The 24,775-nt window shown below is 37.4% G+C and overlaps 2 pseudogenes; both read left to right on the forward strand.

Moving 5' to 3' along the window:
* The window catches only part of LOC144217881 (aldehyde oxidase 4-like), a 63,111-nt pseudogene that overhangs the window by 12,157 nt on the left and 26,179 nt on the right, over positions 1 to 24,775 (forward strand).
* LOC144217852 (large ribosomal subunit protein eL33 pseudogene) lies at positions 12,217 to 12,593 on the forward strand (annotated as a pseudogene).

A 24,775-nucleotide genomic window follows, 5' to 3' on the forward strand; every position in this document is an offset into this window, starting at 1 on the left:
CCCGGTTCGCACTCACGCTAGAAGGCTTTCTCAGTGGATTCTGCATCCTTTTTCTCCCAGTCTCTCAGGTTTTGTAAGGTTTCCAATGGCTTCAGATCTTTTCCGTGTGATGTATGGGCGCAAGTGCAAGTACGGAGCTCCTTACTTCTCCGCCATCTTGCCCCCTCTCCAATTTTTGTGTATAGAAAATCTTAAATGCAGTTTGCCGTTTCAAGACTTCATTAAAGATACATGCTGTATCACTCTTACAATAAAAGGCTATCTTTTTTGTTTTTTTAATTGTCACTTTGTGTTACCTCACTCCTAGTGGAAGTCTTAGCTGGCTGACCCCACCCTCCTCTGGGATAATCCCTTCATAATCCCCTGGGATTTGAGTGACACATTAACGAGACCCTATTGTAGCATGGTTGCACGCTCCCTGTAATTTTCTCTAATTGTTCAGTGATGGAATAGCTTGTTCTCTGCTCAGCCCTGTTACAGAGCCCTTAAAGGCAAGGACATGTTCTGTTACTTCTTCCATAGCTCCCGTGTGGCTTGGGGGCTATGAGTTCCTGGGTTGATGTTTTATGAATTGACCGATGAATTTGTTTTAAATTTTCGCATTACTTCCCAAGCAATAAACTGTTTGTGGAATGGAAGGATCAGGAAAGCGTTGCATGGATCAAGGAGAAAGACCGTTTTGAATGGTTAGTATCCAAAATCTATAAAGAACCCATCAAACTCAACACCCAAAAACCACAAATAACACAGTGAAAAATGGGCAAAAGATAAGAATAGACATTTTTCCAAAGAAGACATACACATTGCTAACAGACACATGAAAAGATGCTCCACATCACTCAACATCAGGGAAATACAAATCAAAACCACAATGAGATACCACCTCACACCTGTCAGATGGCTAAAATTAACAACTCAAGAAACAGTAGATGTTGGCAAGGAGGTGGAACACTTTTGCACTGCAGGTAGGAATGCAAACTGATGCAGCCACTCTAGAAAACAATATGGAGTTTCTTCAAAATATTAAAAAATAGAACACCCTATGATTCAGCAATTGCACTACTAAGCATTTATTCAAAAGATACAAAAATGCTGATTTGAAGGGGCACATGCACCCTAGTGTTTATAGCAGCACTATCAACAATAACCAAATTATGGAAAGAGCCCAAATGTCCATCAACTGATGAATGGATAAAGAAGATGTGGCATATGTAGGTAGGTAGATAGATAGATAGATAGATATGCAATGGAATGTGTATACACACACACACACACACACACACACACACACAATAGAATACTACTCAGTAATCAAAATGAATGAAACCTTGCCATTTGCAACAACATGGATGGAACTAGAGTGTATTATGCTAACTGAAATAAGTCACTCAGAGAAAGACAACATATAATTTCATTTATATATGGAATTTAAGAAAAACAGCAGCTGAATGTAGGGGAAGGGAACGAAGAATAAGATAAAAACAGAGAGGGAGGCAAACCATAAGAGATTCCTAAATACAGAGAACAAATTGAGGGTTCCTGGAGGGATATTGGGTGCAGGGATGGGCTAAATGATGTAATGATGAGCATTACAAGGGCACTCGTTAGGATGAGCACTGGATGTTATATTAAGTGATGAATCATTGGGTTCTATTCCTAAAGCCAATAATTATACTGTATGTTAACTAACTTGAATTTAAATAAATAAATGGGGGAGGAGAAGATAGATCTTTTGTGAAAAGTAAATATCTGGTGTTCCACTTCAGATGGGATTGACTGAAAAATAGCCACATAAATCCAAATGCATTTATTTTCTGTTCTATGATGTAAAAGAAAGTGAATTCAGGGAGAAAAGAGTCTTAAAAAACCTCAAAAGTTAGCAGGCCCATGATTTTCATGAGGCTAGTCACCATATAAACATTTTCCTTCAGAAACATTACAATTTTTTGTGCCTTGATTTGGCTTTACCATCCCTCCTCCCCCCAACAAGCACTACAAGAGGTGTAAACAGTGGTGCATCTTCATGCTCATGGCAAATAAATATCTGTTAATCATACCTGAGACCCAGCATAGATGCTTGAAGCCTGGTTCCTGATGCCAAAAGAGAGATCCCAGAGGCAGTAAACCTGCCCAGGAAACCATTACAGTCTTCAGAGGGTGGGAAGAAATCTACTCAGGGGCACCCTGTGGCTCTAGCACCTCCATTTTGTGTCAGAGGTATGGCCCTGACTCTGAAGTCTCCTACTTAGAAATTCCTGTTCATCTTTTAGTAACTCTGAGTTCCATTTGTATCTTGTTTTGTTTTGTTGAGGTGTGTGCCAAACTGTATAATGAAAATGAATTCCAGCCCAGGGACTTAGATCCACTCCTGAATTAACAGTAAGATGCTTTACTTTTGTTGTCCCATAACATGACGTGGTATAAGCCCTTTTGCATTATGCTATGGAACGACTGAGTTTCAGACATTAAAATTTGGAAGTGTGTCCAATGTGATAACTTATTGTTATGAATTTGTTCAGCACCACCATAAATAGTTTCAAGCAGGGTGCTGCCAGGACCTCAGAGATGCTTTGGTTCACCCCTTCATTTGAAGATCCTCAGCTCAGAGAGTCTAGGTAACTTACTCAAGGTCACACAGCTATACTGTGAGATATGTTTAAGATATTTTGTAAAATTATACTTATTATAATGGAATTACATTATTCTTACTATTAGCCTTGTGATTTTAGTATAATTTTCAGTGAACATATCTTCACTGAGCATGTGAACTCAGTGGGGAGAAATTGAGAGAAAGAATAATATAAATAGTGTGGTATGCTCATCACTCTATTCCATGACTATGCTCAGAAGAGAACATGAGGTAAGGGATACAATTCTACTGGCTTCCCAGAAGGTCACAGTCCCCACTTGCCCCTCAGAGTGTGAGAATTTGGACTCACTATTTAAAGAGTATACACACATACACAACATAAATATGTATGTATATATGAAAGACAGAGTTTCATTAAAAAAAACAACACCAATTTACAGTATACCTAGTGAATGATTTAAGAGGTTTTTTTCAAGGATAATTTTGCCTGTAAGCAATTTTTGTCATACCAAAACACCTAATCCCCAAAGATTAGGCCCCTTTGAGTTACTGTTAGGGCAGAACTAAAACAAGAAACCTGGCCCTTTAATCAGGCTAAGACATTTTGCCTCCTCTTCAGAAACTCACTGTATAGGTAGAGTTTGCTCCACTCTACAGTTGTTATTGATAGAAATCTTTTATGATGCTTTGTTCATTTGTTTTAAAGTTTATATATTTATTGGGGGAGGGGGGTGCAAGCATGTGCACCAGCAGGGGAGGGACAGAGAGAGAGAGAGAGAGAGAGAGAATCCCAAGCAGGCTCCGTGCTGTCAGCAGAGCCTGACATGAGGCTTGAACTGATGAACCATGAGATCATGACTTGAGCTGAAAACAAAAGCCACTGAGCCACCCAGGTGCCCTAATGACGTCTATTCATTGGTGCCCACATGGATATTAGCAATCCAGGTAGTTTCACTCAAGGACACCCTTTCCTGATCACCACAAGTTAGGTCGCCCCAGAAAGCTAAAATGACCATCAGGCCATTTGGGCAACCAGAGCGATGGATATACTCATGGCATGTAGCTCAGCAGCCTTACTCAAAAACCTGTTGGCTTTGTTTCTCTTCAGAGAAGGCTGATGTTCCAAGGGGAGAGGACTACCTGGATCATTCCTGTGAACCTCAATGACCTTCTAGAGCTGAAAGCCAATACCTGATGCCCCCTCGTCATGGAGAGCACTGCAGTGGGTGGGTGGTTTTTAAGCATATTCCTTAGTCTAGATTAGGTAATCCAGACTTCTGTTTCTCTTTTTAAACTCTCCGTAAGTGCAGTTCATTTTAATTAAGATACCTATGTCCTTTAGAATCCTTTGTTGTTTTCTTTTGCAAATGTGTCATTTGTGTCACAATGTTTACTCTGGATTATTTGTAAGCAACTCTGTTAGCCCCCCATTGACTTCCTTTTCTAATTGGCTTACATGCTTTTCTCCTTAAGGACCCAGCATTAAATTCAGAGATGAATTCCATCCAGTTTTCATATCTGTACTTAAGCTTCCAGAACTATGTGTTATGGCCAGCACAGATGATGGTATATACCTTCTTCTTCACTGGCTGTTGGTGGGCTATTAATAATTATATGCACTGGGCTAATTTGAGCATTTCATAGAATATCCTACCTCATATATGTATCCTTCTATGTGTCCTCTGTGAGCTTTTTCAAACTGAATTATTCAGCTGTGTCACTGAATACTACATTGTTATAGGAGCCATAATGGTGGGAAGATGCATGTAGGTTGTCTACCTATGTAGACAGACTGACTGAATAAGGACACTTAAGACTCTGGCTGGCCTGTAGGAAATGTTCTTGCCAGAGTCATAAATTTGCTTAAGGTTCATCCTACCCCCACACACATTCACACATAAAAAACTTCTGGGACACAAAATCTGAAAATTTAACTGTAACAACTTTATTTCTTTTCATACTCTTTTCACAATTTACCAAATGCTTTCACATTTTTTGTTTCTTTTGATCCTCATGACAGTCCCGGAAGGTAGACATAGCAGGTGGTAGCGTTAGGATCTCTTTCCTCCTAAAGAAGATAAAGAATCAAAGGACTAAAGTAACTTCCCCAACTTTGCACAGCTAACACACGATCAATTCAGGACTAGATTCCAGGTTTCTTACTTCTAGTGAAGTTGTCCTTCCATATAATGCAATGAATAAGGCAATCTGAGAAACATACCCAAACTCAGCATTTGAATAGATAACAAATAATGGGAGGTAAAAATTCTACTTTAAAATAAGGTTTTCCTTGGGGTACCTGGGTGGCTCAGTCAGTTAAGCATCTGACTTTGGTTCAGGTCATGAACTCAAGCCCTGCAGTGGGCTCTGTGCTAAAAGCTTGGAGCCTGGAGCCTACTTCAGATTCTGTCTCCATCTCTCTGCACCTCCCGTGCTTGCTCTCTGTCTGTCAGTCTCTCTCTCAAATATAAAATAAAATAGTTAAAAAATTTTTAAGTAAGGTTTTCCTCATTGAGTAAATAGAAATAAAATGAGAAATTGTCTGCTTTCCCCTCTGATCTGCTAATCTTAAATCAGTCTGCCCATTCATTTTCTTTTTTACCTGTTGAAATGTCCATATCAGTGGACTCACAGGAAGAAATGGAGAAATGGGGGTCTGGGCTGGTACAGAAGAGGATTGGAAGTAAAGTGTGGAGGCATTTGGTTGGGGTGGGGTGAGGGTGAAGGGACTGGGGAGGAAGTACAGCTCATAACACTAAGTTAATGTTTCTCAACTTTTCATTATTGCCTCACTACAGAGCAAGAGGCATTTTCCCCGTCATCCCTACACGAATTTTTGACACCATAGGTAGACAACATATCTGTTTATGTACAGTATATGTATATCAGGACCTTATCCACCAAAAAAGTAAGATTTTTTTTTTCACCCTTTTGGGGCTGGTGTTACCCTCCTTGAGAATGCATGAACTGGATGACATCACTGGTCAGAGCATTCCCTGAAAGCACACTTGCAAACAAAACTGACCCAAGGTACAGACAGGTGTCCATTCTTGTTGCTCTGTTAAGGAAACAGTAGGAAGAGATGGCTGTAGAAGAAGGGCAAATGGGCGATGCAAATGTGTAGGTCGCTTCCCACTTAGACTTAATGCTCTTTTAAGTCTTATAGAATCTGAACTGAAATCTCTATATTTGATCAATATTCAGGAAATTTGATCAATTATTCAGGAAAACACTAAATTGCACATTAACAAAGTAAAGAACTTCTGATATCTGCGGTTGGTATGTCCTAAAATGTATGGCATATGTGACTGTATATACACAACTGAGAAAAAGAATTTGGTACTTAATATTTGGGAATAAAGCATGTTGCCAGAAATATCTTTATTTTTGGTTTCTCTAAGATAATATAAAAAGAAAAGATATATTTGAAAGATTGTTTGTGGGCAGCCCATGCATCTTGTTATAGTTCACCTTCAGTTGATATTCCCCTATCTTATTTTCAGGGGTGACAACAGGTGCAGGATGTGGCCTGGCCCTGTTGAATGATGGCTTACATCTTATTGTTTTGGAGCAACAAAAGAATACTAAGACCTACTGTGCTCTCCTGAAGCATCTGAGGACACTTGCCAGAGCCCAGATTAGGAATATGGTGGAATGCTCTCTAGTGTGGTATGAAATAAGCCACAGTTACAGACAGTCATATAGTTCTGTTCTGCTTAGCAAACATTACTCTGAACGGGAAGCCCAAGTCAATGTTGAACAAGTCTCTACAATATGAGTGTGAGTGTGTGTATGTGAGAGTCACCACACTGCATGTATGTGTGTGTCCAAAATGAGAAGTGGCAGGGCACCTGGGTGGCGCTGTTGGTTGAGCATCTGACTCTTGATTTCAACTCAGGTCATGATCCCAGGATTGTGGGATTGAGCTTTGTGTCAGGCTCCTCACTCAGTGTGGAGTCTGCTTAAGATTCTCTCTCTCTCTCTCTCTCTCTCAACACCTAGATGGCTCAATTGGTTAAGTGTCCAACTCTTCATATTCAGCTCAGGTCATGATCTCATGGTTTGTGAAATTGAGCCCCATGTCAGGCTCTGTACAGTGCAGAACTGGCTTGAAATTCTCTCTCTCTCTCTCTCTCTCTCTCTCATAAATAAAACTTAAAAACAAAAATAAAAAGATTTTCTTTCTCCCTCTGCCCCTCTCTCCCGCTCACATGCTCTCTCTCAGAAAAAAAAAAAAAAATTAAGTTCAACCAAGGGGACTGTCCAGTTCTAACAGGCTATGAAATATCTTAGCCAAGGTATAGTAAACAAGAGCCTACATTTCCAAAATACTCTTTTATGTCTGTTCCTCCTCTCAGTCTTTTGCCCCAAGGTCAGTTTCTAAACATGCACATCCCACATGTCTGTTCATGGATGTCCCCCAGTTGTCTAGCTTATTGAGGTTTCCTTATTATTTATAATTTAAGAGTAATTGGTTTGAACCACTGCCCGTTGCACACATGATGGGTAGGTAATTCAGTAAGACTGGTGGGGAGCATTTCTCCTAGTTGTTTCTGGCCCTGTTTCTATTGATTCTCAAAGTTCACTACATGTTTTCACCTTCTACATCTTCTGTCCCTTTTTCTAGACCACATTGTTCCTCTCAACATCTCCTTTCCCCCTTAACTCCCTTCAAAAGTTTTCATTCAAGGCTATGTCCAAAGCAACTTTATCAACAGTTTGGAGCAACAGAGAATTCTACTGCACAGAGTACAGCAAGCATTTTGAATGGGAATGCTACACAGCCCAGTTCTTTAGTGTTTACTCAGACTCTAGCTCTCACTTTTCCCATGTTATTGTACACTCATACTAGAGTCAGCTCTCAAAGATATTTGCTTCTTTATTGCACATGGAAAAGGAACATTTTCTTCAGCAATAAGTTTGAACTGGGGTCAGGGATGGGAATCTTGCACAATATGTTGTCTGACTCTACTTAGCTGTCCTAAAACCATACCAGATCTTTCTTTCATCCAAAGAAGAGAATTAAAAACTTGCACAAGATCCTCGTATACATAATTCCTTATTTGGCAAATACCTGGCTTTTAAAATGTTATCTTTTTTTTATTTAGACTTTAGAGGGACATGTGGTGAGCAGACCTAATTTTTCTGACCTAAATACCATTTTAGCAGGAGGAAATGCTCTCATCAATCTGATATCTAAAGGTAAGAGACAAGCTTTAGGCATTCTATTATATAATTATCACTGTCAGTTATATAGTTCCTTTCATAAAGCATGAACCAGGAACCCAAGTGTATTTAACTTAGACTCACCAAATATATAGGCTATATCTGTATTACCTCAAGTGTCAGGGTGAAACAGAAGTCAGTTATCCTGTTTTCAAATGTTCTATATCTTGTAGATCAGATAAGTTATTGCATCAGGCAATTTTCTTAACTATTTGGCCACATTTATGCACAGTCCAAATTGTAGTATCAAAACATTATTAAAAAATGAGATGTCTATCTGTGGTTTTAAAGCTTTATGGCACATTTCATTTCAGGGTATTATAAAGATGGAAATTTTTCTTATTCTAAACATTCTAAAGAAAAGCAAAATTGTGGGCCATATTTCCCATTACTTCTCTCTTTATTCAAAGACAGCTTGAGCTTTGCCAAGGGAGAATTATTTAAATTCAATGAACTAACAATAAATGCATATTATTCATAGAGCTATTGATGTAAGATACTCTCTTTTTTATTACAATCACATTATTAAAAATACAGTAGTTCAAATAAGAGAATATTGTCAACTGTCTAAGGAAAAAAAAGGCTGTATAGTAGGCATTCCACCTATGTCACTTGTCCGGGCTTTAGCACTTTGAATAGATCATTTAACCCCTCTGGACCTGTTTTTCCATTTGTGAACCTACATTGTATTCAGTTGTTTCCAAATGGCTTTAAAGTTCTTCAGGGCCAAAATGTGTGAGTAGTGTGTTGGGTGCTGAGAACCAGAAAAGACTTTTCAGATTATCTGGTCCAGTCCTGTCATTCTGCAGATGAGGAACTGGAAGCTGCTACAGTTCTGTGACTTGCCTGAGGTGACCCAGCTCAGAAGCTGCAACTAGAAACCAGATCTTCTGGCTTCCAGCTCTCACTCTCTCTTTCCACCAGATGTAGCATAACTATCCCTTGCTTCATATTCTCCAGTTTGATAAGTTCATTCTGATCAAGGTCATTTTCTCCAAAAGAAGAACTTCTGGCAGATTCCTTTAGACAGCAATTTCCTTGGGAGATCACCTGAAGCCAGTCTTAAATCAGAAGAGATTATGTTATCTGTTTCTATTCCACCCCCTCTCCTCAAGTAAAGGCTCCCTGACTCACTGTCCTCCCTGAGGGAACCGAGCTTACCCTGGGAGGCTTCTGGAGCTGCTCACAGGAAGAGGCAAATTCTCAGAGGACCATTAGATTTGCTTTCATATCAGGGCCACATTGTGACTTCTGTGGACTTTTGCCTTTGTGGGTCCCTTCCTCCATAAAAAATAAAAGAAAATTTAAAAAATATTACTTTTTTGGTATAAAAATGAATATAACCCAAGTTGCATTCAATGTTATGTATTCATTATTATTATATTCATTTTTTCTTTTGTGTTTAAAGGAAATTAAAAGGAAAACATTTCTTGATATTTTAAGTGTTGTAGGGTGACAGAAGGTAACTACAACTTGTGGTGAGCACAGCATAAGGCATGGAGATATTGAATCACTATGTTGTACACCTGAAATTAATGTAACACTGTGTGTAAACTATACTGAAATAAAATTTAAGAAAAAGAAAAAAGGAAAACCCACTTCTGTGGGCCCTATCTCTGCAAAAGAGAGCCCTTTGTGTGAGGAGTAGAATTTTTGTTCCAGATAAATATGCATCTTACCCAAGATTGAGCAAAATTATAGTTATTTTCATGTATGGCAAATTTCTGGTAAACTGAAAGTTCATTATTATTAGAAAGATACTTCCAAATTGATCAACATTTATTAACCAAATACTTTAAATAAAACTTTATTTACTTAACTACCTACCACTCTAATGCCACGGCAGTGCTAAATCCAGAAGATACTACATGTATTTAAAAGACGTGGGGTCCTGTCCTCAAAGGTCTCTAAATGTAAAAGAACAGGGTTGATGTAGAAAATAGCTAATTGTGTCAGACAGGAAATGTGTGCACGAAGAGTCAGGGTAGTTCTGGTGACAGGAGAGCCTTGCCCTGGAGCTGCTCAAAAGGAAGGGAAAGTAGCTGGAATAGAGCAAAGATCATAGAGAGAAGTGGGTGCTCATTCAATGTGGGATGGCAGCTTGGGGGTGAGGACTGGATAGAATGGCATGTTTGAGGCCAGGCAACAGGGCAAGGTGGCTGGAGCAGCCCTGTGAGATGTGGCTGGGAGGGAGGCTGCAGCTTCATCACCAAGTGCATCCATCAAGGAACTTGTACATGTTCTAGCAGACAGCCATCTTTGAAGGCTTTAAAGCAAGGTGAAATCTGAATGAAAGTGATATTGTAGGAATACCGATCTAATGAGAAAAATAGAGGGTTAGTTGGTTGGAGGATGAACTGAAGGGTGAATGACCAATTAGGAAGCTAATGCAGTAATTCAGGCAGGTGAGCATGATGAGGGTGGTGGCAGCAAGAATAGGGAGGAAAGTCCCCATCAATCAGTACAATGGAGTAAACATGATCAAGTGTGTCTCAACCATGCCTTTATCACTTTTGCTTTCTAAAACAAAAATGTTTTATCTTTGACAGGGTTCATGGTGGCACCCATACTGCCACCAAGATACTGACCACAAAGACAGACACGTTCCTACTTTGTGGCTCTACTGTTTCACACTAGCAATGAGATTTAACCTAGAATGAGAGACTTAACCTGGAAAGTGCTTGGAAGACCATTTAATCCAGTGGTTTTCTTGTGTGTGTGTGTGTGTGCGTGCGTGTGTGTGCGCACGCGCGTGTGTTTAAGAGTAAAACTTCTTATTCACATGAAATTTACACAGAACACCAAACTAAAACAGTTAAAAGTGGAGGTGTGGTAGTTCATCCTGAGAGGCAGCACACCTCCTGATTCTCTCTTACCCCTCTCAGCAGCCCCAAAGGCACCATCTGATCAAACCCAACCTTCTCATTTTAAAGAAAATTAAGACCCAAGCAGTTTAAGTCATGTGTCTGAGGCCACACGTGGTGACTCAGAGTTGAAAGTAGATAAGCATAGACTCTGGAGCCACATTGCTTAGATTTCAACCCCATTTCTTCCATTTACTGTATGACCTTGTACTTGTTATGTAACCTCTCAGTTTCCTCATTAGTAAATTAGAAGTAATTAGGGTTGTTATGAGGATAATATATTAATACCTATAAAGCACATGGACCAGTACTCACATACATTCAACACTATAGTCAACAACATTATTCACAGGATCATTTTTATTATATTTAATCATCAGAGTTGCTATACAGCAGACAATGGAAATGAATATTGAATATTCTGAGTGTTTTTCTATTTCCAGTGGCACTTTGTGTCAGGACTCTGGCTGACCCAACGTCAGGAGAATGCCTTTGCCATTGTCAATGCTGGGATAAGTGTGAAGTTTGAAAATGGCACAGATATAATTAAGTTCTACAGAAATGTTGGCCCACTGTTATCTCTGCAAGTCAAACATGCAAGCAGCTCATTGGGAAGTATGTCACAGCATATTTGGAAATGAAATTCAGGCCTTTGTATTTTAATGTTTTAATGAATATAGCACTTGGAGAATTTTTTTCTGATTACATATATATCACATAATCATATAAGAAATTTAAGCACTGTAGAAGAGTATAAAGAAAATAAAATTCACCAAAAGCCAACCTTCTTCAAGATACAATTCTTTTATTGCAGTTTCTGTAATAAGATAAACACACAAGTCAATCTAAGTATGATATATTCAAATTTGCTTTCTTCTTTCTTTCCTTCCTTCCTTCCTTCCTTCCTTCTTTCCTTCCTTCCTTCCTTCCTTCCTTCCTTCCTTCCTTCCTTTCTTTCTTTCTTATAGGCTCCATGCCCAACATGGGGCTTGAACTCACAACTCTGTGATCAACAGTCACATGGTCTACTGACTGAGCCAGCCAGGTGCCCCTTCAATTTTTCATTTTTAATTAACCTGCAAAATAACTAAATGTTTCTAATACTGTATCCTAAGACATCTGAAAATGTCCTTACACTACATAAAGAAGAAATATTAAAAAGTTTAAAAGGCCTTCTTCCTGTCACTCTCATTGTTTCTAGCATTGGGAAAGTAAATTTTAAAAATTCTTCCAACTAAGAGTATCCAGTGGAAAAAAGACAGCCTCTTTAATCTTTAACAGATGGTGCTGGGATAACTGGACAGCAACATGCAAAAGAATGAAAGAATAAATCACTTTCTTACACCATACACAAAAATAAACTCAAAATGGATGAAGGACCTGAATATGAGACAAGAAACCATCAAAACCCTAGAGGAGAAAGCAGGAAAAAACCTCCTTGACCTCCACTACAGCAATTTCTTACTTGACATATCCCCATAGGCAAGGGAATCAAGAGCAAAAATGAACTGGCCTTTCTCTTTCCGCCATCTTTGAACCCATGGAGCCCTGCTGGGAACAGGACTCCTGAAACGACAAATATGTCTGGAAGGTTGTGGTCCAAAGCCATTTTTGCTGGCTATAAACGGGGTCTCAGGAACCAGAGGGAGCACACAGGTCTTCTTAAAATTGAAGGTGTTTATGCCCGAGATGAAACTGAGTTCTATCTAGGCAAGAGATGTGCTTATGTGTACAAAGCAAAGAACAACACAGTGACTCCTGGTGGCAAACCGAATAAAACCAGAGTAATCTGGGGAAAAGTAACTCGTGCTCATGGAAACAGTGGCATGGTTCATGCAAAATTCCGAAGCAACCTTCCTGCCAAAGCCATTGGCCACAGAATCCGTGTGATGCTGTACCCCTCAAGGATTTAACTAACTGAAAAGTAAATAAATAAAGGTGTAGATTTGTTCTCTTGTAAAAAAAAAAAAAAAAGCAAAAATGAACTATTGGGACTTCATCAAGATAAAAAGCTTCTGCACGGCAAAGGAAACAATCAACAAAACTAATGGGCAACTGACGGAATGGAAAAAATAATTGCTAATGACATATCAGATAAAGGACTGGTATCCAAAATCTTTAAGGAACTCACCAAACTCCACATCCGAGAAACAAATAATCCAGTGAAGACATAGGCAGAAGACACTTCTCCAAAGAGGACATCCAGATGGCCAACAGACACGTGAAATGATGCTCAGCGTCCCTCCTCATCAGGGAAATACAAATCAAAACCACACTGAGATACCACCTCATGCTGGTCAGAGTGACAAAAATGAACAAATAGGAAACTATAGATGCTGGTGAGGATGTGGAGAAACGGGCACCCTCCTGTATTGTTGGTGGGAATGTAAACTGGTACAGCCCCTCTGGAAAACTGTGGAGGTTCCTCAAAACATTAACGTAGAACTCCCCTATGACCCAGCAATAGCACTGCTAGCAATTTACCCAAGGAAAACAGGAGTGCTGATGCATAGGGACACATGTACCCCAATGTTCATAGCAGCACTTTCAACAATACCCAAATCATGGAAAGAGCCTAAGTGTCCATCAACTGATGAATGGATCCAGAAGATGTGGTTTATCTATACAATGGAATACTACATGGCAATGAGAAAGAATGAAATCTGGCCATTTGTAGCAATGTGGATGGAACTCGAGCTAAGTGAAATAAGTCAGGCAGAGAAGGACAGATACCATATGTTTTCACTTATAAGTGGAACAGAAGAAACTTAACAGAGGACCATGGGGGAGGAGAGGGAGGAAAAATAGTTGGGGAGAGGGAGGGAGGCAAACCATGAGAGACTCTTGAATACTAAGAACAAACTGAGGACTGTTGGGGGTGGGGGAAGGGGAAGGGGGAATGATGGGCATGGAGGAGGGCACTTGTTGGAATGAGCACTGGGTGTTATATGGAAACCAACTTGACAATAAACTATAAAAGAAAAAAATTCTTCCAACTAAATTAACTAAAATTTAAAATTAAAAATAGTAACATTAAAAAGATTTTCTCCCAACTAGTGATTTTACAATAAATTTTATCTACCCATAATATTCATTGTTGACAATGCAGTGCAACGTAATGCAATTTTTTTCTCAAATACTAAAATAAGTCCATGTTTTGGAAGCATTTATGTAGAAACTTTCATTTGTGAAAAACTTTACACCTGCCATCAATAATCTAGTCATTTACCAGTCATTACCTGTGTAGTGTGTGTGCCAGGCATGGCCTATTTGCTGGAGATACCACAGTGAATAAGACAAGTTTCCAGATCTTGGGAAACTCGTATCCAAGCTATTTGAGGTAAATCAACATTCCCAGGCCATGAAGTTAAAAATAATAATAAAGGAAGACTTGTTAAGGAAAATTTTGTAACCACTGCAGCAGATTCTAAAAAAAGTTTGTGAAATATTTGAGGGTATTTTGTTTAGACTTCAAAAATGAATACAGATTTTTCTCCATCTTACCTTGTTATGTCAGTTTAGTCTGTCTTTACCTCTTCTGTGACATGTGTCCATTCTTTTCTACTACGCAATAGGACAACCAAATGCTGAATGATGCCTGCCTATTGGTCCTGGATTAGATTTACTTGCCACCACTACCTGAGGGTGGCAGGGTAGAGTACAGGCGAACCCTTATCCTCAGCTCACTCTTCAAATTCTACCTCAGAGTGAGGTGAGAACCGAAGAAAATGGTAAATGACTTCTCTGGGTTTCTGAGTGCCTTTGACATTATGAGTATGAGTCTGCATATGACGGGCTTCCCTGCCTGAGTTTCTCAACTGCATCAAGATTAGCAGATAATCAAGGGTAGAGGGGGTGGGGCTCTCAGTGTGATGCTTCCCAGCCTCCTTTGTTCCTCTCCTTCCCTCTCCCTTCTTCTCTCCTGGGCTGAGAAGGGGACAGCCTTGCTATTCCATTTGCCCTATGGGTTGTGTCACCATGTAATACAGTATCAGGTTTATCTACAGTAGTGAAAAGCTTTTGGTAATTAAATCATAATCTCTTCCTATTCTAAAGAAAAACTTTTTATTAGAACAACACCTTCTTTATTATTTAGAAAATGTGGATTAGCCAAAAAGGAAGGAAAAAATCATTTGTCTAACATTTGTCTATCACCCATAGATAACCATTATTAATATTTTGGTATGCATCCTTCTAAACCCTTCTTTATGGGTATGAGTATATATATATGTGTGTGTGTGTGTGTGTGTGTGTGTGTGTGTGTGTGTCACACATATATATCTATAGAACTATTTAGTATAACTTATTTATTTCACTTAGTAACAAACACCTTCCAGTGTCACTGAATATTCTTCATGTCATAATGACATCATGGTTGCATGATGTGTCTATGGATAGATGTGCCATTATTTGATCTATTCTTTATTTTCGGACATTTAGATTGTTTCTGGTTTTTTAACTATATTTTTCTTACCTAGCCTAGTTTAAAATGACCTTCACAGCAGTGTTTCTCAGAATATGGTCCAAGACTGTGAGTGTTCCCTTGACAAGTCACGAGCTGACCCAAAAATGGCAGATTAATGATTATACACACATTTCTTTTATGGCTAAAAGTCTGTTAATTCAGCTAGCCCTTTTTATGATAATTATTAATATTATTTATTATTAGCATTATTTTAATAGTCTATTATTCTATATTATATAATATATTCACTACATATATCATCAATATATATCTATTATTGCATATAATTTATTAAATACATGTCTTTTTTTGCATTTTTATATATTATCATATGTTCTCTTATATATTATATATCCTATCATTATAGAAAATTCAAACACAGAGAAGCAAAAATTTTTAAAATCAACTGTATGCCAATAGTTCTACCATTTGGAATACATACATATATATTTTCTTTTTACAAGAAAAAGAGATCATACTATACATAAATTTTTGTAATCCATTTTTTCACTTAATTGTAATTCATGAGCATTTTTCTTTTTTTATCAAATTATTTTTTCAGGAATGGAATTTAATGATTCATCACTTACATATAACACCCAGTTCATGAGCACTTTTCAATATGCATAAATACAAACACACTTCTACAAAACCATTTTTAATGACCACAAAATATTACATCTTACAAAGTACCATAATTTGTTTTCTTTACTATGACAAATAATCTGTAACTGAACATCCTTGTAGATTAATATTTACTCCCTCAGTTGCTTCTTTGAGATACATGTCCAGAATTTCAGCTTGAACTTGAAAGCACAGCCTCCATTTGGAAGAACAAATACTTCCACCCATTTGAGAGGAGAACTTGTCATAAAGGAAGTCTCCACTTCCTGGAAATTGCATTCACTTTCCTGTGTGCATAAGTAGATACAGTCATTCTTCAAATGATACAGTCATTCTTCAAATGACTGCTGCTAGCCTAGGGAGCTCGNGTGTGTCACACATATATATCTATAGAACTATTTAGTATAACTTATTTATTTCACTTAGTAACAAACACCTTCCAGTGTCACTGAATATTCTTCATGTCATAATGACATCATGGTTGCATGATGTGTCTATGGATAGATGTGCCATTATTTGATCTATTCTTTATTTTCGGACATTTAGATTGTTTCTGGTTTTTTAACTATATTTTTCTTACCTAGCCTAGTTTAAAATGACCTTCACAGCAGTGTTTCTCAGAATATGGTCCAAGACTGTGAGTGTTCCCTTGACAAGTCACGAGCTGACCCAAAAATGGCAGATTAATGATTATACACACATTTCTTTTATGGCTAAAAGTCTGTTAATTCAGCTAGCCCTTTTTATGATAATTATTAATATTATTTATTATTAGCATTATTTTAATAGTCTATTATTCTATATTATATAATATATTCACTACATATATCATCAATATATATCTATTATTGCATATAATTTATTAAATACATGTCTTTTTTTGCATTTTTATATATTATCATATGTTCTCTTATATATTATATATCCTATCATTATAGAAAATTCAAACACAGAGAAGCAAAAATTTTTAAAATCAACTGTATGCCAATAGTTCTACCATTTGGAATACATACATATATATTTTCTTTTTACAAGAAAAAGAGATCATACTATACATAAATTTTTGTAATCCATTTTTTCACTTAATTGTAATTCATGAGCATTTTTCTTTTTTTATCAAATTATTTTTTCAGGAATGGAATTTAATGATTCATCACTTACATATAACACCCAGTTCATGAGCACTTTTCAATATGCATAAATACAAACACACTTCTACAAAACCATTTTTAATGACCACAAAATATTACATCTTACAAAGTACCATAATTTGTTTTCTTTACTATGACAAATAATCTGTAACTGAACATCCTTGTAGATTAATATTTACTCCCTCAGTTGCTTCTTTGAGATACATGTCCAGAATTTCAGCTTGAACTTGAAAGCACAGCCTCCATTTGGAAGAACAAATACTTCCACCCATTTGAGAGGAGAACTTGTCATAAAGGAAGTCTCCACTTCCTGGAAATTGCATTCACTTTCCTGTGTGCATAAGTAGATACAGTCATTCTTCAAATGATACAGTCATTCTTCAAATGACTGCTGCTAGCCTAGGGAGCTCGAAACTCAGGGTTCTGATACATGTGATTTTCCAAGCTAGTGATTCAGACTGTAAAGTTAAATGGAAAATAATCTTCTTTTCAGGATCTCCTGAAGTTTCCTGATATCCCAGAAAAGTTCATGAGTGCTATAGAAGATTTCCTCGTTAAAATACCCCATGGAATTCAGATGTTCCAGGTCAGTGGGTGGAGGGCTTTTTAAAAATTTTTTAATCTATGTATTCAATGCATGCCATTATGCATGTATCTCTCGCTTTTCAATAGCTATATATTTTTTATTAGTTGTAAGGGTAAAGTCTACTAAAGTCAGCCAATATTACCAATTGTCACTCACATACGGCTTGCTTGGTTTAGCTTCTATGCTTTTACTCAAAGCCTCACAAGGAATTAGATTCTAAATGTCCGTTCTCCACTATACCAGTTTTGTTGCTTAAAATGTTCTCCTTTTCTTGGTGAATGCCTGTCCTTTCTTCAAAACCTGACTCATCATTCACTGCTTTTAGGACCCTACTTGACACAGCAATCCTAACTCTCCTGGGAACTTGTGTATTTTCTTTGCACCATATTGTATTAATATGTATATTTTTTCTGTATAAACTGTTCTTTATTGCTATACGAAGTTGATTATGTTATTTTAATGTGTGTTCATCTGTATTCTGCTACTCTTGCAAGCTTATAGAATCTTTGAGGACATGAACAATGTCTTCCTTTTGAGGAGGTGAGGGGTAGATTATAACCAGAATATATCTCTTACCACACTGCTTAATGGAAATTTATTAACGTTGACTCATAGATATGTATACCAAATTGCCTATAATTTTTCCTGACTTGTGAGTAAGCCAGATATATCAGACCCAATTTTCACTGCATGAGTGTTTTTGGCAGTAAAATAACTTGATTTATTCATTGACAGTATGTGGATCCCTACCAACCCCCACAAGACCCCATCAACCACCCAGTCACGCACCAGTCAACCATTAAACATGCCACAGGTGAAACTGTGTTTAGTGATAACATTCCTCCTGTTGTCCAAGAACTCTTCCTGGCTATAGTCACGAGCAGCAGAGCTCATGCAAAGATCATGTAAGAAAATAAAAGATGTTCCTATGTATTACTAGAATGCATTCACAATTTCACATTGAAAGTAAGAGGTTATTTAAGTCAACTAAGAATATTCATTTCCTTGGGGTCCCTGGGTGGCTTAGTAGGTTAAGTGTCCAACTTCAGCTCAGGTCATGATCTCGTAGTTTGTGAGTTTGAGCCCCATGTTGGGCTCTGTGCTGACAGCAGAGCCTGAGGCTTGTTTCAGATTCTGTCTCTCTCTCTCTCTCTCTCTCTCTTAAAACTAAATAAACATTTTTAAAAATCTTGAAAAGAATATTAATTTCCTCCTCTAGATAGAAATAAGCCATTTTTGAGCATATTTTTGAAATAATCTAATGCCAAGGGTCCAAACACCTGCCAAATATTGACACATTTAAACACAGAATACTGTCCCATGACTTAGTTATAAGGTCCATTGTAGTTTTTCCCTGTGTTTGAGGAATCATGTATATTGTACTCTGAACTTAACCCTATAAACTCTATGTGTACTTTCAAATTTTCCCTCCTAGGTTAATTGATGTTTCAGAAGCTCTGGTACTTCTGGGTGTTGCCAATGTGGTAACAGCAGAAGATGTTCCAGGAAATAACCATCAAGGAGAGGTTCTCTATGCACACAATGAGGTGTGAGATTTGTGTGAGGCCTAGTATTCAAATGCTTCACTGAAAACACCAAAATGATTATTGGTTACGACTCCATATCCATGGATTCATGTTCACATCACAAAAACTTCAGAGAACCAATGATTCCACATCTGTGATTCTCAAATTGTCTCTTGAAGTATGAACCCTTTTGAGATTCTGATCATAAGTCATAGCCCTCTCAAAGAAGGCTTCTAAAAAAGTTGTGAAAACCATAGAAGCAATATAGAGCACAGGACATTAAAAGAACTGACAGAATTTCAGGATGACTGATTAATATATGTGTTATAAGAATGGTGAGGAATACAACCAAAGACAGTCAGAAGCCAGAAAATTAAGTTCTGCACCCAGTGTTTGTACCCCCTAAATCCCACTCAGGCCACTGTTTTAAATTTATTCTCATAGGTGGAAAAGAATCTTTCTTTTGGTCATAAGAATCCAGTGGGTAAATGTAAGAATGTGGGAAATGTAATTCCTTTCTAATGATTCTGTGTCTTAGCTAATAGCAACATGTGGCTTTTCTGCAGGTGATTTGGGTGGGTCAGGTTGTCGGCACTGTGGCTGCTGATACCTCTGCTCATGCAAGAGAGACAGCTAAAAAGTGAAGATCACTTGTGAAGACATAGAACCAAGGATTATCACAATAGAGGTAATTGAGCCACTTTATGTCTTCTAGAATCAATATACTTTTGGCAGAATTCAACTGGTGGAATCACAAAATAGTATAATTTGGGCTCCATCTATGCTTTGTTCAGTGTTATCTATAGTTTCAAAGTGAAGGGTCCAGCAGTCTACACCTCGAGACATAATACTGAGAATTTCCCTGTCTGAGTTACCCCTTCTTTCCTGTGACCGCTTCTCCTGTTCTCTTGACAAGGCATGTTCTCATAATATAAATAGGTAACACCAGAGGAATGTCCTTATAACCTCCATGTAAAACTAGTCAGTGGGAAAATCCAGAGCTCTGTGAAACTGAGAACAGTGGTAACATTTACTGTCCTGTGTCTCCTGCCTGCTTCCTACAAGCTCTGGAGATACAAAACTCAGATATGTATTCTGACTCCATCTTTTAGTAGGCATTTTTTTAGTGGCCTCTTAATAGCAATGAAAGCTTTGGAATGTCACTTAAATTCCTCATACCTCAGCTTTCTCAACTGTAAAATGGGAGCCATAAAAGCACTTACGTAAAAGGCCATTATGAGTAAAATGCTTAGAACAGTACCTGGGAGACATGCAATGCATGCAGTACATGTTTGCTATTATTTTGTTTTAGTTGTTGTTATTAATGAGGACAAGAACGTGTTGCATGGTGCTTGATAGACCCAGCATTTAGCAAAGTACTAAATCCATGGTCAGTCTTAATAAATGAGTGTGATGGAGGGAGAGATGAATAGATGGGTACATGAGCAATATGAAACCCAGCCATATAGAATGCAGTCTTCAGTACCCTCTGATTCTCCTCTGTTCTTCCCAAGAGTTGCCACATTCAGGTCTTTCCCAGTTATCTTTTAAATGCCTTTAAGTCTGCCCCTTTCTTTCCATTCTCAGTTTCACCCCTGTCCCACCCTTCACCCTAGACCTTACCATTAATTGTCAGATTTACTACAAACCACTTAAAGAGCCTCTTGTACTCCATTTTCAACCTGTCTACCCACCACATTAACTTTTCTCAGCCTCAGTGTTCATCAGGTCACTTTTCTTATACAATACTGTCCCCTTGGATAAGGTTCTTAGCATAGAACCCAAGGTTTTTCATAGTCGAACCTTAATTCACCTTTGAAGCTCATCCAGCTGCTCTTGACAGAAAACCTGCTCTCCAGCCAGCCTGGCCTTGTTCTCTTTTTGGCCCCTCAGCTTATTTTCAACCTCAAGCTATTGCTTTCTGAGGTGCCCTTGACTTCAAACAATTTCCCTTCTCTTCTCTAACTGTCCTAATTCCATGCAATTCAGTACCCAATTTAGGTCACCTACACAAGGCCAATTCTGAACATTTCCAGCTCCACCAGCTTCCTTGGCCTCTCTCTACTCTCTTGTCTGCCACCTGCAACAAAGTTGACACCTTACTGCCCAACTGCCTCAGGTCATCACTCAGCAATATAGAAGGAGGGACCATGTTTATCTCCCCCTCAGCTCTTCCACAGAGCCCTGAACACAACAGAGTCACCAATACCTGTAATCTATTGTAACACAATTTTTGCTGACTCTCTACACTCCTCAGATTGTCTGTCATGGTGTATGACTATCTGAAAGAACAGGAACATAGCAGTTTGATGGAGTATAAATAGCTTATTAGGATGTGAGAAAACAAAACTTTTTATTATTTTTCCCTAGAGCACAATTTATATTTCCCACTGGGAAAAAAAATTGAGCAAGGAAATGTAGAGCAAGCCTTTAAATATGTTGATCAAATCACTGATGGTAAGTTGTCTTGGGCCAGAAAAGTGATTTCTCTGAAGTTGAAGACTGTTAAGTTCAATCATTAGGTTTGAGAAATACTGAAACTCCAAGGCAGAGCTCTCAACCCTAGTATGTGATTTTTAAATCAAATTTTTAAATGCACAAATAATAAGTTTACAGTTTGATGAAATTTTATGTATATGTATAAATCTATGTAAACATGACCCACATCAAGATCTAGAAAACCTCTGGGGTGCCTGATTGGCTCAGTTGGAAAAGCATACAACTCTTAATCTAGAGGTCATCAGTTTGAGCCTCATGTTGGGTGTATTTTTACTTAAAAATAAAATCTTTAAAAACATATATATAGGGGTGCCTGGGTGGCTTAGTCGGTTAAGCATCCGACTTTCACTTAGGTCATGATCTCGCGTTTCGTGGGTTCCAGCCCCGCATCGGGCTCTGTGCTGACTGCCAGCTCAGAGCCTAGAGCCTGTTTCAGAGTCTGTGACTCCCTCTCTCTCTGACCCTCCCCTGCTCACGCTCTCTCTCTCTCCTAAAAATAAATAAAGCATTAAAAAAAAAAAAAAACATATGTATAGAACACTTCCAGCACCCCAGAAATTTCCTCTTGCTCCTTCTCAGTCAGCTACCCTCCCAAAGATCCTTATCACTACAGAAAAGTTTTTACCTCTTCTGAACCTCATATTAATGAAATCTTATAGTATAACTTTCTTTGTGCCTACTTCTTTTATTCAACATTGAGTGTGGAAAACTTATCCATGTTGTTGCATAGATCAGTAGAAGTTCTTTTTCATTGTACAGGAGTATTCAATTGTATAAATATTCCACAATTTATGTATCCATTCTACCATTGATGCACTATTGAACTATTTTCAGCTTGTCTATGTTATGAATAAAGTTTCTATAATATTACACATATCTTTTGGTGAACATAAGCACTCATTTCCAATGAAATATACCCAGGAGTAGAATTGCTAAATAATAGTATTTTTATATATTTACCTTTAGTAGTTAATGCCAAACATTGAAAAAAAATTGTTCCAGTTATACTCCTCTTAGCAATTAAGAGAGTTGCATTGTTCTGTTGTTATCGTCAGTCATTCTAGTTTTATCTAATCTGGTGAAGTAGTATCTCATAGTGGATTCAATTGAATTTCTTTCATGACTATTGATATTGAGCCCTTCTCATATGTGGTTGGCCATTTTTATATCCTCTTTTGTGAGATATTTGTCCAAGCCTTTTGCCTGTTTTTTAATTAACTAAAACTGATCATTAAATTAATATTATAATTACATTATATTGCTATAATTATATATAATTAATTTTAATGTAATTACTAATATAATAAGTAATTGATTTACTTACAAATTAATAGAAAGTTTCTATGTTTTTGGTGTAAGTTCTTTGTTGGTTATAAATATTGTACATATCTTCTCCCAACCTGTGCATTACATGTTCACTATCTTCATGATTCTTTTTCATCAACAAAAGTTCCTGATTTTAATGAAGTATAATTTATCAGTCTTTTCTTAATGGTTAATGCTGTTGTGTCCATGAAGAAATTCTTGCCTATCTGAAGGTTATGAAGATATTTCTCTATGTTTTGTCCTAGAAACTTGATAAAATGCTTTAGCCTTGACATTTAGGTCTATGGTCCATACAAATTAATTTTTCTATATGGCATGATGCAGGGGTCAAGTTTCAGTTTTGTTCAAGTGGATATCCAATTGACCCAGCACCATCTACTAAACACTATTTTTTTCCTTTATTGGAATACAGTGCAGTTTTTATTATATTCCGTGTGTCTACGTATGTGTTGTTCTATTTTTGAACTCTTTATTATATTCCATTCATCTGTTTATCTATCTTTGTAATAGACCACACTGTCTTACTTATGACCTTAGCTGTTACAGGTTCTTTGCATTTCCATTAACATTTGTCATCAGTTCATCAATTTTCATTATAAATAGCTTGCTAGGATTTTGACTGGGATTGCACTGAAACAATATCAACTTGAGAGACTCAAAATCTTAATAGTATTATGTTTCAATCCAAGAATATGATAGATCCTACCTTTTACTTAGATTTACTTCAATTTCTCTCATTAACTTTTCAGTTTTCACTATCTTGCACAACCTTTTCAACATTTATACCTAGTATTTGGTGTTTTATAATTCTGTTTTAAATATTTTAATTTTCTATTTGTTTGTGTCTAATATATAAAAACACAATTAGCTTTTTATATATATTGATGTTATATCTAAGAACTTTACTAAATGCACTTATTATTTTAATAGTCTTATAGATTCTCTTCAATTTTCTGTATACACAAACATATCCTGACAGTTTTACTTACCTTTTCAATCTTGATACTATAATTTATTTGTTTGTTTGTCTGCTTTGACTTACTGCACTGGCAAAGACCTAGTTAGTATGATTTTTTTTTAAATACCAATACCCAAATTCCACCTCAGATCAATGAAATTATAACTGGAGTACAGGGTGAGAGCATCAGTATTTACTTAAATGCTCCCCAGATGATTCTAATGTACAGCCAGGGTTGAGAAGCACAGCTACTTTCCTAAGAGAATTACTATCAGTCTTAGGTAAGAGAAAATAGTAATTTTCACAGAACCTAGTACCCTCTTCTAAATAACTGGAATGGAGAGTTCTATAAGCTTTTAGTCTTTTGCTAAAACCTGGAAGAGTGTGTTTTTTTAACCTTTTTTCATAACTCACATTTTGTTGCCCCAAGAAATAATTTCAATAAATCCTTTGACTCCTGGCAAAAATAACTCCTCACTTATTTTAACAGCACAGGAATCTTTTGGCTAATTTTTATTGTTATTGCTATTCTTAATTGAATTATAGTTGACATACATTGGCTAGTTTTAAAGTAAAACTACTGAAGTATTTAGTACATTATTTCATTTTAAAGTAAAAATCCCTCCCAAATATTTAAACTAAGGCCAAGTGCCTTTTCTGGTATAATCTACAAAATGATAAGGATGAGGATGTATTGAGCAAGCCAAAGTATCAGCTAAACCAGCAAGAGCAGGCTGGTTTTAGGGAAAGAAACAACCTCAATTTTGCCTTTTTTTTTTAAAGTTTATTTATTTTGAGAGAGACAGAGAGAGACAGGAAGGCACAGAGAGGCAGAGAGAGTCCCAGTAAGGCTCTGCACTAATAGCACAGAGCCTTACTCAGGGCTCAAACCCATGAGCTGCAAGACCATGACCTGAGCCGAAACCAAGAGTCAGACGATTAACTGACTGAGCCGCCCAG

This window comes from Crocuta crocuta, unplaced genomic scaffold, assembly GCF_008692635.1.
Source record: "Crocuta crocuta isolate KB4526 unplaced genomic scaffold, BGI_CrCroc_1.0 scaffold159, whole genome shotgun sequence".
In the NCBI taxonomy this organism is placed as follows: Eukaryota; Metazoa; Chordata; class Mammalia; order Carnivora; family Hyaenidae; genus Crocuta; species Crocuta crocuta.